This window comes from Protopterus annectens, chromosome 10.part0 (assembly GCF_019279795.1).
Source record: "Protopterus annectens isolate FY-2018-M chromosome 10.part0, PAN1.0, whole genome shotgun sequence".
Taxonomy (NCBI): Eukaryota; Metazoa; Chordata; order Ceratodontiformes; family Protopteridae; genus Protopterus; species Protopterus annectens.
The window spans coordinates 274,259,704-274,272,494 of NC_056744.1; positions in this window are offsets into that span (position 1 = coordinate 274,259,704).

Consider the following 12,791-nt stretch of genomic DNA (forward strand, 5'->3'; position numbering starts at 1 on the left):
TACAGTGCCTTTTGTTCCAAGCTGCTGCTACAATTGATATCATTAAATTTATATCAGCAAGCTAGCTCTACAGAATTCAAGCTACACCTTTATCAGGTTTTATCAATCAAAATTTGATACCTTAGAGTTTCTGACCAGTGTGCTATATTTTATTGAAGACCTTTTATAACATGTAGATGATACTCTGAAACTGGTTATGGTAAATAACACTGAAATTAATAATCTTGATTCTTTTACTTGGTGCAACATGTTTTCTGGAATGAATTCAGCTAATGTTTTTCCTCTACAGAATGCATATGCAGGTTCTTGCAGCCCAGCTGCTTTTTATCTGAGATCTGAATTTGCCCTGGAAATCATTGTAGGCTCATCTGGGAGTTAACTTACTCATATTGGACTTGATAATTTATGCTGAATCAAACATTCTGCCTGCTTCAGCACAACTTGGCAGCAAAATGAGCAACATTAACCTAAAATTACTAAACTCTTTTCCATATTTTGCTAAGTCAAAATTCACTGTACCTTGATCCTTAATAACTATACTAGTCCAAGCTTCTGCTCAAAAAAAAAAAAAAAAAAAACACAGAAAAAGCATTTCTTTGCAGATGACTCAAGTCCCTCTGCACCCTGCATGTGTGAGGCTTTGCTTCTCCCCACCCTTCTTAGTTAAATATGCTCACACCACAGTGGAGAGAAAAGGAAAGGCCACACAAATTGAATAACTGCTGGCATGAAAACCGATTCTGCACTGATACTGATTTCCAGTGAGGAATGGTGATTTGGGAATTGAATTCGCTTTACACTTAACCATGTATATGGCAACAGCTTGAACCTCATTATTTTGAGTATATAAACAGAGGTGGAAGGAAAGTACAGGAAGCTTAGTGTCATATTTGTATGTGTCTTGCTGCTGTAAATATGAGCCATTTAAACAGTGCCTGGCAAATAACAAACTGCCTTATCAAATGTACTTTAAACATTATGCACCATAGCATGTGCCATCACATGCAACTATTATGTAGTTCATTCACAATAATTTTTCATAATCATTGACAGCGGAATTGGAGATGGTAAAGTTTTGTACTAATTAGACCTAATATGAACCTGCCTTGGTGTATGCAAAAGTGCAAGAGCACAGTATATCTTAGCCATAACATATTCACATTGGTGGCAAAAAGCTGGAAGCCATAATCTGCAAAATGACACCCTCATAAAACAACATACACACTTGATTCAAGAGACACGTTGTAGCAGAGAAATCTGTTCCCTTTGTGGATGGTTGCATCTATCCATCCACACATGCATACATTCATTCATGCAAACATGCATCCATACATCCATTGATTCATTCCTGTACCCACTGATATCTGAATCAGGGTCATGGAGTTCACAATGTACCCCGAGAAACAACATCTCAAGCCAAAAGCAGTCTTTATACGATGCCAGTCCAACACATAATGTACAGCTTTGGACTTGCCTGCATTGATATGTTTAGCAGGAAACACTGTCAGTGTATGCATTCAGTCTATGATCATGTCTCTGGAATGTGGGAGGAAATCAGGCACCTTGGCAGAAACCTATATAAATGTAGGGGAAGCATACAAATTCCGCAATGAGTGCATCCTAGTTAAGTCAAATGAATTGTAACAACTGAATTATGTATCCCTGCAATTTTCATCAATCTTACTACCATACCAGATTTCCTAAATGTGCTGATGTGATGTCTCCATGCTACCACAGCTATCCTTTCTAATTTTTACTTTATAAGATATGTGTGTTTTAGGATATAAGACCATCAATTCGGATGCCTATGGGATATGCTGAGGTCATCATTCAGTCTCATAACTTAGAAAGCAATACTGTTCTATTACCTGTGTCATATTAGCATTGCAGTTCATAGTGTGTCACACATAACGCAAACACACACACACACACACACACACACACACACACACACACACACACACACACATACGCACACACGCACACACAGACACACACACACACACACACACACACCCACACACACCCACACCCACACACACCCACACACACACACACACACACACACACACACACACAAACACACACATGCAAGTTACTTATTTGTTGGCATAAAGGCTTTGGTCCTGAGTGTTGTCCAGGTCATACAGACTTGTAAAACATCCTGAGACAGTTAGAAAGCTGGGACTGTGTGTCTTAGCAAAAGTTTTGTATTCTCAGTGCTGAAAGAGATATTTACCATGGCAGATCTGCCAACTGTGTGGGTAGGAAACAGTAAAGTCCTTACAAAACACAAATTGTATACAGGATGGATAAAGCATGAAGACATCTTAGATAATGTTATTTAGAAGTGTATGCCTGTACTGCATTTGAATCCTCAGTACATCATATGTATGTCTAATTCAGTATTCCGTAGGTATTCCCTTACCTTGGCAAGCAATGGCTGATGTATATGAATGCTGTCCTTAATGTCAGTATCCCTAACTCTGACTTTCACTTTGGTCAGCTTTAGTCACTTGCTTCCTTACCTTGCATATTACTTTTTGTCTAACTTACTTTTTCCTGTTCCTTAGCTTAACTCCTACAAACCTCCCCTCAATCGACTCTAGTTAGTAACTAATGTTTTTATTGAACTAACACTCTATTACTGTAAGAATATAGTTATATCTCACATTACCTGCATTATGAATGATTACCTTTAAATATTTATAACTTGTACAATGTTGCTAAAACCAGCAAATCTGTAATAGCTTTTTTGTGTTGTACCATGTTGTGGAGCTTTTCTCCCTAGGCCTCTGCTGAAAAAGGGCTATTTGCAGCTCAGTCAGACTACTCCCAGTCAACAAATGTAAAATAAATAAATAAATAAATTTGTTTAGTTTTTGGTATGCTGATAGTTTATGTATTTATTTATTTAATTTATTTATTTATTTATTTATTTGACATTTGTTTACCGGGAAAGTGGGACTGGGTCAAAAGTACCTATTTTCAGCAGAGGTCCAAGTGAAAAATCTCCAAGAAACATTGCATTGCATAAACAGAATATGGAATAATACTAAAAGTTTACATTACACAGTAGTAACAAAAAGTGCATGATAATAATAAAAAAGTAAAAACAAAAATAGGCATTTAGTCAAGAATTCAAGAAATGTAAAAAATAAAGTAGTACTTAAGGAAATTATATTAAAGGCAACAATAAGATAGGGGAAAAAAAACAAGGAAAGTAACAAGATAAGAAAACTGGAAAAGGGGGAAGTATTACTGGAAGACAGATGAAAGGAGAGCAGTAAGTGTTAGGAGTGAAAAAGAGGTCTGGATATGAAGAATAGAAAAAGGAGAGAAGCATAAAGCAGAAGTCAGAAAGCAATGAAAGAAAGATTGAAAAGTAGTAAAAGATAGATAGGGAGCAAGCAGATAAGGAACAAAAATGGAATCCAGGGTAGGAGTAGCTGGAGGGTAGATAAGAGCTAATATATCAGCCGGGATTAGATCAGGAACATATCCAAGATTTCGATAAGAAGTTTTTTAAATTGCGTTCGAAGATCATGAGTTTAGGATTTATTCTAATGGTTTCAGTTTGGGAGTTCCAGGTTTTAGGAACACTTTTGTACAGCTGTTTTTTTTTAGGTTTATGAAAAGACAGGAGATGTTTGTCATTTGATTGGAGAGATCTTTTGGGTAAGTAGTCACAGAATACAGAGTTAAGGGCAGGACAGGCTGCAGGTTTATACATGATTTTGGGAGCCATTATACACTGTAGGTAGCTGAGGTGATATGGAAATTCAAGCCCCTTAACAGACTGCAGAGTTGTACAGTGATGGATCTAATATGTTATACTCATTGCAAATTTGGCAGTTTTGTTGTATTATATTTGAAGCTTTGTTTTAGCAAGGTATGTATGTTGGTAAAAATAGGACCTCCATATAGAAGTGCAGGTAACACGTTGTTGGTGGTAAAGGTGTTTTTTGTGAATGTATTTAAAAAGGGTTTATACCTATAAAGAATCTTTAGTTTTTTGTATTTTTTTATTGCTCTGGATGTGAAGATCGAATTTAAGGTTTTCATCTATTGTGACACCTAATAGTTTGATGACTTAGGAGAAGGATTGGTGGTCAGCAGGCAGAAGGACAAACAAATGTAAAAAGCGTTGAATGCCAGCACTTCAATATATATAAAGCTTAGTCTTTCTGCTAAATTCTTAGAGCAGTCTTTGGACAAACATTCTGAAACTTGCTCATTGTTAGTGATGCGGAATATTGTAGCAGAGGTGCACTCAAGTAACTTCTACAAGTGCTTCACATCCAAAATTCTGTTGTATTTGTGCATCATTCCTGAAATATGCAATGAAAATCACTCTTTTACCCATATCTCACAAAATCATGGTAAACATGTTAAAGAAAATGCATATAAGGATATAAAATAGTACCCTTTGCCATCAGAATGATAACAGGTATAGTGCTGCATCTGAATGAAGCAGCTTGATAAGGACTACAATACTGATATCTCGATTATATAATCTGCAGAATTTAAAAGAATTTAATAGATCACTTTTGCACTCTCTTGCATAAACACACACTTTAATATTTTTTGATGTCAGAAATGTTGCATAAACATGCATATATTTTTAGAAATGCTACTAAATAGTACATCATCAGTTTTCCTTTTTTTAGACATGCTTATGTACAGGCATCTTTTCTCTGTGTCATTCTGTAGTATGTTTTCCTGGAAGTGCAAAGTCCCTTGAATCTCATATCATTGAAAAAATAAGCCTGATTCTTAAACCTTTCATTTACAATTACTTGTGCCTGTGTATAATAAATGGAAAATGATATGCTTTCCTTAATTAACATCTCTTGGCACAATATCTCAGAAACCCTTGTAAGGTATAACTGAAACAGCAATGCATGGTAATTCTGTAATACAGATCAATGCAGCTCAATGATTCTGAGTAAAACTTTTCCCTTTTTCTAAAAAATGAATTAAGGAAAACATAGGGCCAGATTCCAAAAGAGTGTAAGTCTGTCTTGATTCTGAAAGACTTGCTTTCTGTATAAGTCACTTACTTTGGTATAAGGCCTGTCTAAAAAATAGACTTACATCAGAGGTCAGATTCCAAAAGACCTGCTCTCAGCTTAAGTGGTCACTTACATTGACAGGGAGTCTTTATGAATCAAGCCCATAATAACAGATTATAAAATAATCATTGTATAACTAAAATGCAAACATTATGAGAACACTCAATGAACAGTGGTCAAGGCATGTGTGAACAAACCCCAACATTTCCTGCACATTTAAAGAATGAACAGAGTGCAACTTTGAGAATGTCAGCTTAGGTTGGATGGGGGCAATCTGTTCATCAAGCAAGATGAGCAGTCAGGTAATAGTCTGTCTGTCACAGCTGATTGATTACGCAGCCTCTCCATCAGCAAGTATCAATGTCCTGCACAGACTCCATACTTAAATATGCTAACTCTACAGTCACACAACAGCGGGGGAAGGAGGAAGTCCGCAGTGAGGTATATAGAGGTCTCAAAATACTGTAATGACACACCTTATAATTGGAATAAAGAAATCCTTTGAGGAACAATGACATTGCAGAAATGTGACTGGCAAGCTACACATGTTTCAAACTGCCTTTAATGAATGGTAGAGGAGCTACAAGAGAGAAGAAATAGAAGAGTCTGAAGGATAATAAACATTGACTTGCAATGGGAAGTAGATGCTGCCTGTATATATCAAAGTATCATCAAATGAGGGAGAAGAAATAGGAGACTTTGAATGATAATTGACATCGTCATGCAATGGGAACTAGCTGCTGCATGAATATACTGAATTATCATTAAATTTTGGGTTAAAAGTAAAAATATTTTGTATCTCATGATATATGCTATGCAATTTTAATTATATAAAACATTTTAAACTGTGTGCTCTTTAACTAAATTAAAGTGCATATCTAAGAGAAGAGCTGATGCACAAGACTCAGGAGTATGAGTCCCTGAGTCACAACACCTTGAACGATAAACTGTGCCTCAGTTAAAGGAGCAGTTCTGCAATATGCTGTTACATTGTTTAAGGATTATTGTATGGGGGGGTGGGAGTTCAGTGCCCACCTGCATCCTCTGACATGGTGGCTTTTTTTCTATTCTGGGGATCACATTTACAATCCTCAGAGCTTTACTAATCACTCATAAATATGCACAGACTTCATTTATATGTCACATTTCTTGACTGGGAGTGTTCAGCTAGGAAGTCCAAATTTCAGTGCAGCTTAATAGATAAGCACAGAATTTAAAATTAACATATAGCTTACCGTACCTCTGTAGTTATGCAGCAAACATGAGAATACCACAATATCTGGTATGTTCCAAAACTGTAAATTGAACAATGCTGTAAATTTAATGACTGTCTAATACAAGAAACAACTTAATAAGTTAAAATGCTGTTGCAAGATGCTGTATGGGTAATTAAATGTTAACTGAAAACAGATGAACTAAATTTAAAAACAAGTCCCAAACTGTAAAGCAAACTGCTTGACTTATAATCCAGTAACAGCTAATCTCTAAATTAAATAAGTAGATATAATGACACAAGATATTGCTTAGTGAAATAACTATGACTGACAAACAAACAGGCAGTAACCATAAATGTCAACAGAACTTATAAGACAGTATATGCTCACTGATTTAATTAAGATCCATAAAACAAGTCAATATCCAACTTTGAGGCCCATCTTTGCAACATATGTCAGACTTGATGCAATATATGGGTCCCCTTCAGAATTTCGAATCTTAAAACTTCGAAACCCATATGAAGACAATTCTGAATGGGGATCAGCATACAGCACGGACTGAAAGATTTCCCTTGTCCCTGCTGTAGTATGATCTCAGAGTTGGCATATTTAAGTTCCGGGGGTGTAGGGGTGTAGGGAGGCTTTCCCCCCTGCTATACACAGTTTATTGTTTGTTGTTTGTGTTTTGCAGGTCTACTGCACATTTTTGAACATTCAAATGTTCGATCATATGATCTTGGCCATATGGAATTCAAACATTTGAACATTTAATCATGTGAAGTAGACCTATACATATATATATATATATATATATATATATATATATATATACAGATATTGATATATAGATATGCATACATATATACACAATCACACACACACACACACACACACACACACACACACACACACACACACACACACACACACACACACACACACATATCTATATCTATCTATCGATCTATCTATCTATCTATCTATCTATCTATCTATCTATCTGTGTGTGTGTGTGTGTGTGTGTGTGTGTGTGTGTGTGTGTGTATGTGTGTGTGTATCTTTCTCTCTCTCTCTATTTATATATATATATATATATATATATATATATATATATATATATATATATATCTTGAGAGCAAACAGCCGAAACACTACAATACCAAGAAACCAAAACAAAATTCAAACTACTGAAAACTACACACAACATACACCGCACACAGACACATACACACACCTTCCCCCAAAACACAAACACACAAACCTAACCTACAGACAAGCAGGGGGGCAAGCCCACCTGCACCCACCCATGTGGGGGGCTGCACCTCCCATGCCCACTACTTAATTATTCTTACTCCAAGGTCGCAGTACCCAGACAAACACATGAATACACCACCACATGCCTACAACCCCCTTGCACACACACATCACACTCACAACACACACTTACACACTAAACATCTAACCAACACAGTTAAACAGAAATACTTACCTACCCTTCCACCATACCGCAACACCAGAAGAATGAATTTCAAACTCCTGATAGTTGGGATTTTGAAATTTGTGCTTCTGGTCTTTCAGTAGTTTGGGGTTTTGGCTATATGGTCTTGAGAGTTTGAAATTTGGTATTTCAAACTTTCGAGATTATATAGTGTTCCTATATATATATATATATATATATATATATATATATATATATATATATATATATATATATATATAAGTTAAGATTGTTGCACTGAGCAATTAGTCTGCAAAACATTACAAACCTAGACAATAACTATATTCAAAAGCTCCATGCAGTCACAAGAAAGAAAATACAAGACAGGCCAGTAGATAATTGAAGGCTGTATATCTAATTATCTAAGCTTACCGTGAAGGTGGCTCTCAGGTACTACTCTTTTTGACATGTAGTGTAGGTTTAATCCAGAGGTGGGTGATACATCAGAATATGAATATCTCTCTCCAGTGTATCATAGCTATATTCCGATTAAAGGCTGTTTCAATAACCTGGTTTGAGGAACCATTTCATAAGTTCTAAGTTCATAAGTTAGTTTAGTGAGTTCTGCTTTTACTTCCTTAAGGAATATAAACTTATTACAAAAATGATTGAACATCTAAGAACCAACCCAACTACCTACATTCTTTTTAAACATATCTAAACTGTTTGAATTATTAACTGCAACTGGTAGATTATTCCAAGAATATGAGACACATTGTGCAATGTAGGGGTATCTGAACTTATTTGTATTTACAGTAAGCAAGTTCACACTCTTATTTGTGTTTACCACTACTGAAAACTTCTAAATTCAATTAAAACCTTAATTGCTCACTCCTTACTGCCTTATATACTAATATCATCTTTCTGCTGTAATATCCATAATGCTAAGAACAGCGATAGTTATTTTTCAGATTTTTCTTTATAATCAAAATTTGACAAACCACAAATTATTTTGGTAAATTGTCTTGCAGCAATTCTAAATTATTTATTTGTCTGGTCTGATAAAGGACCTATAAAAATTACTCATGTATTCCTTGTTTCTGCTAAAAACATTTTTAAAAGCAGGCTTATTTCTATACATCTCATTAAAAATTGCATAATTATATTAATTTATTGTATTAAGATGTTTAGAGAAAGACAAACTGTTAGAAATTGCTAAATCTATATCCTTATTTTGAAATGCCTCTTCCAGAATTAAATACTATAATCAGATGTTCTGTTTTATTGATTTCCAAAATACATTATTTTTAATTTGTCAACGCTAAATGTGATTCAAACACCAGATACCCATTCCATACATAATTCTCCTCAAATAATGATTAATTAGACTTTATTACTTGCAACAGCAAAACAGTCATCTGCATATCTATTTACCGAAAATGAATTATGTGTTGAAATTGTAGAAAAACTATATTAAACAATAATGAACTGACCACAGAGACCCTTAGGATATACACACACACACACACACACACATATATATATATATATATATCTACATATATATATATATATATATCTATATATATATATATATATATATATATATATATATATATATATATATATATATATATATATATATATAATATTAATATATATATATATAGATATATATATATATATAATGTATTTCTAATTTCTGATGAACAATCTTTTTCTAATCACTCTGATTTGATAATCACTCCTGTTAATGAGCCAATTAATAAACCATTTAATAATACAAGAGTTATATCCTAAATTAAATACAATTTTGCAAACTAAATAATGAGTTAAGGAGTCAAATGCTTTAGTTAGATCATAGAAAACTGTACTATAGAATAATATTAAATCCACATCTAAAGTTACTTGTACATAAAACTCTTTACTATTTATGAGAAAAGACTTCCTCTTGATAAATTCAAGTTGGTGTAGTAGAATCATTTCTAAACATTTGTGTTTGTTAAGAATCAGCTCCATTCTACATCTTTCTTAAAACGTTTCTAAACTATACTTGTTAGGCATGCAGGCTTATTATTTGTGATACATTTTCTTTTTTAATATAGGTACAATACTAAATAATTTCCTCAGTTTTGGCACAGTCCCTTATATAAGCAAATTTTTGAAAATAACATGTAAGATGGGAAGTGATGATGAAAACATTTATTCATACAGCTTGAATGCAATCAGGTCACATTGATTTAATATTTTTTAAATCTTTTTAGTGTGTTATTGATAGTCATGTTTGTTATTATCAGGCAACTACCATTTAATGTAAACACTTCATAAAGCTTTTCATTTTATCCATGCTATTTGCTTTGCTGATGAAATAGCTGCTAAATTCCTCAACCAATGTTTATTTTAATTATTTATAATTTCTTTGTTGTTTTTTCAATACAGTAATAGGTCTTTTGACCTTTCTGAAAGTCTTTATGTAGCTGTAATATTTTTTAATATTTTTCATTGTATATAGCATATTTTCAGTTTGTATCTTCAAATTTTTTTTACCATTATTATTATTGAGTAACTTTATTTTAGTTTAAATTACATTTGATTGCTGGATGCTCATTGCAGAACTGTTAGCTTCATTTGCTTCTAATGTACAGTGTCATCATCTTTAATCTCTACCATTTTGGTAATGATTTGATGTTGTATAACTATTAACCACATGTGTTGAGGCACCTACACCATCCTTTAACATATTGTGTAACATCATATACCCATAATAATTATTTTTCTTTAAACTCTTTCTGTCTTTTCTTTCTTTTGCGAATGAATAGAAAATGTATTTTTTATTTTATATTTTTATTTTACATTTGTTAATTGGGGATGTCCGACTGGACACAGGTCCATTCTCAGTGGAGGCCCGAGGAGAAAAGATCCACTTAATGATAAGAAAAAATGTAAGTATACAAGTATACATACAAGAATACAAACAAGCATACAGAAGTAGAGATTAACAATTTTTAGGTACTTTCTATAGTGAATGATACATATTTGAAAAAATTGAGAATTACATTTTTTTGCACTAGAAGATGGTTATTAGTTCTGTTCAGAGCATAATTTTGGTTAACAGGTCGACCAGCACTGTAAAGGACTTATCCTCAGATAAACAAGTATACAATGAGAAACATGGAAAAATAGTTGAACCTTGGCAGAATCTTTGCAACAGTATGCGGTACAGATTTTTTATGGCTTGAAAGTTTAGACACAGATTCCCATGGTTGTGTTTTGTCAGAAGTTGAATATATAGAGAGAACTGCAAGTCTGTCCTGATAACTGAGCTTTTTATGTCCACTGATCTTTTTAGTTAGGAACCTCTGAGGTTTCAAGTTGTGTTCTTTGTTTAGACAAGTTCATGCAAAAATATGCATTACATTCAGTAATATGTCTGATAAGATATGAGTAAAGGAAAAATCAGATGTTTCTGGGTCTATAGGAGATACCTTTGGAAATTAGGTGAGCCAGATGGAAGGCTGGTGAAAGTGACCTTCATATTAGAGTCACTTATTGCTAAAACATTACTGTAAATGGATGCAGTCTCAACTAGCCTTAAGGACTTGAATTTTACACCTTTGTAACTCTTTGAGGTATGTAAATTGGGTATGGATTTGTAAGGTGATGATGCATGTGTTGTGTGAACTAATGGCTGAAGTTTCTTAGTCATTTGCGTAGGAGTCTTAATCAGTATTCTCTTAACTTCACAATAATCAAAATTACTGTGGGTGCTGTGACACCCTTAAACTGGCCCAGTATAGCATTACAATCTCAGCTGAGGGGCCAAGCCAAGACCTCCAGCACACTCTCTGTCCAACCAGTGCTTCGTGTACCTGCCCAAGTAGCTCACACACACACACACACACACACACACACACACACACACACACACACACACACACACACACACACACACACACACACACACACACACACACACACACACACACACACACACACACACACACACACACACACACACACACACACACACACACACACACACACACACACACACACACACACACACACACACACACACACACCTGGGAAAGGCTGCACAGGTTTACTAGCTATGCCCTTTCTACCCAGACTATAAGGTAGTTTCCACTACCACCATCCCCTACTTATCAGCTGCTATAAGGCCCTTACAAAGGGTGTCCAATCCTACTGTGTAATGTTACTATTAATCCAAATGGTAGCGTTGACCAAGACTTACAAGTCTATTTAGGAGTAGCCTGTACAGTGTCACGAAATATATATGCAAGTACTCTAAGAGCTTAAATATGTTTCACAAATATCAGCCACAAAGACAGGTTTAAATATATTTAATAATAAATAATAAAAGAACAAGACAATACTCAATCCACAAACATAGTTACTTCAGAGTTCAAAATCACAGAAAATATTTTAAAATAACATTGCAGAACAGTCTCATATAAATAAGGAAAAAATCTAAACTAATCTTTACTATATTTCTGCCTATATCTAAATGAGATACTAGGCCTTAAATCTTACTTATAGACAGCAAGTGCAGATATCGATGATGACTGGATGTTCTTGCTAGGTCCAAGACAAAATGCAAAATGCAAAGTCTCTCTCTGAAGGAGTTCTTAAATCAGTTTCAAATATTACTGCTGGGTCAGCTTGAATTACATCACTCTTTGTCACCTGACTTCAGGTCCCAGGCTAAACAGAAACTTAACAGAATTTAACCCCTCTGTGTAAGAAATACATATCTCTCAGAACTGTGTAGCTGCAGGGAAGTCATAAAGCAAAAAAGAACTTTTTTACATTTTAAACCTAGTAACTACTTCTCTACAAGAAAATAGAAAAAAAATGTCTAACTCTAGACTTCCTGTCTCCTTGCTGCATTGAAACTAATGTTTATGGCACATTCGTAAAGCACTTAATTTCAACTTATTTTCTTGAAGTTTTGTAAGTTAATATTCTATGTTCCTGCAGGTATGCTGTGGTTACATTCATGAAGCTCAGAACATAACATACAGTTCTGTATAAATCATATCA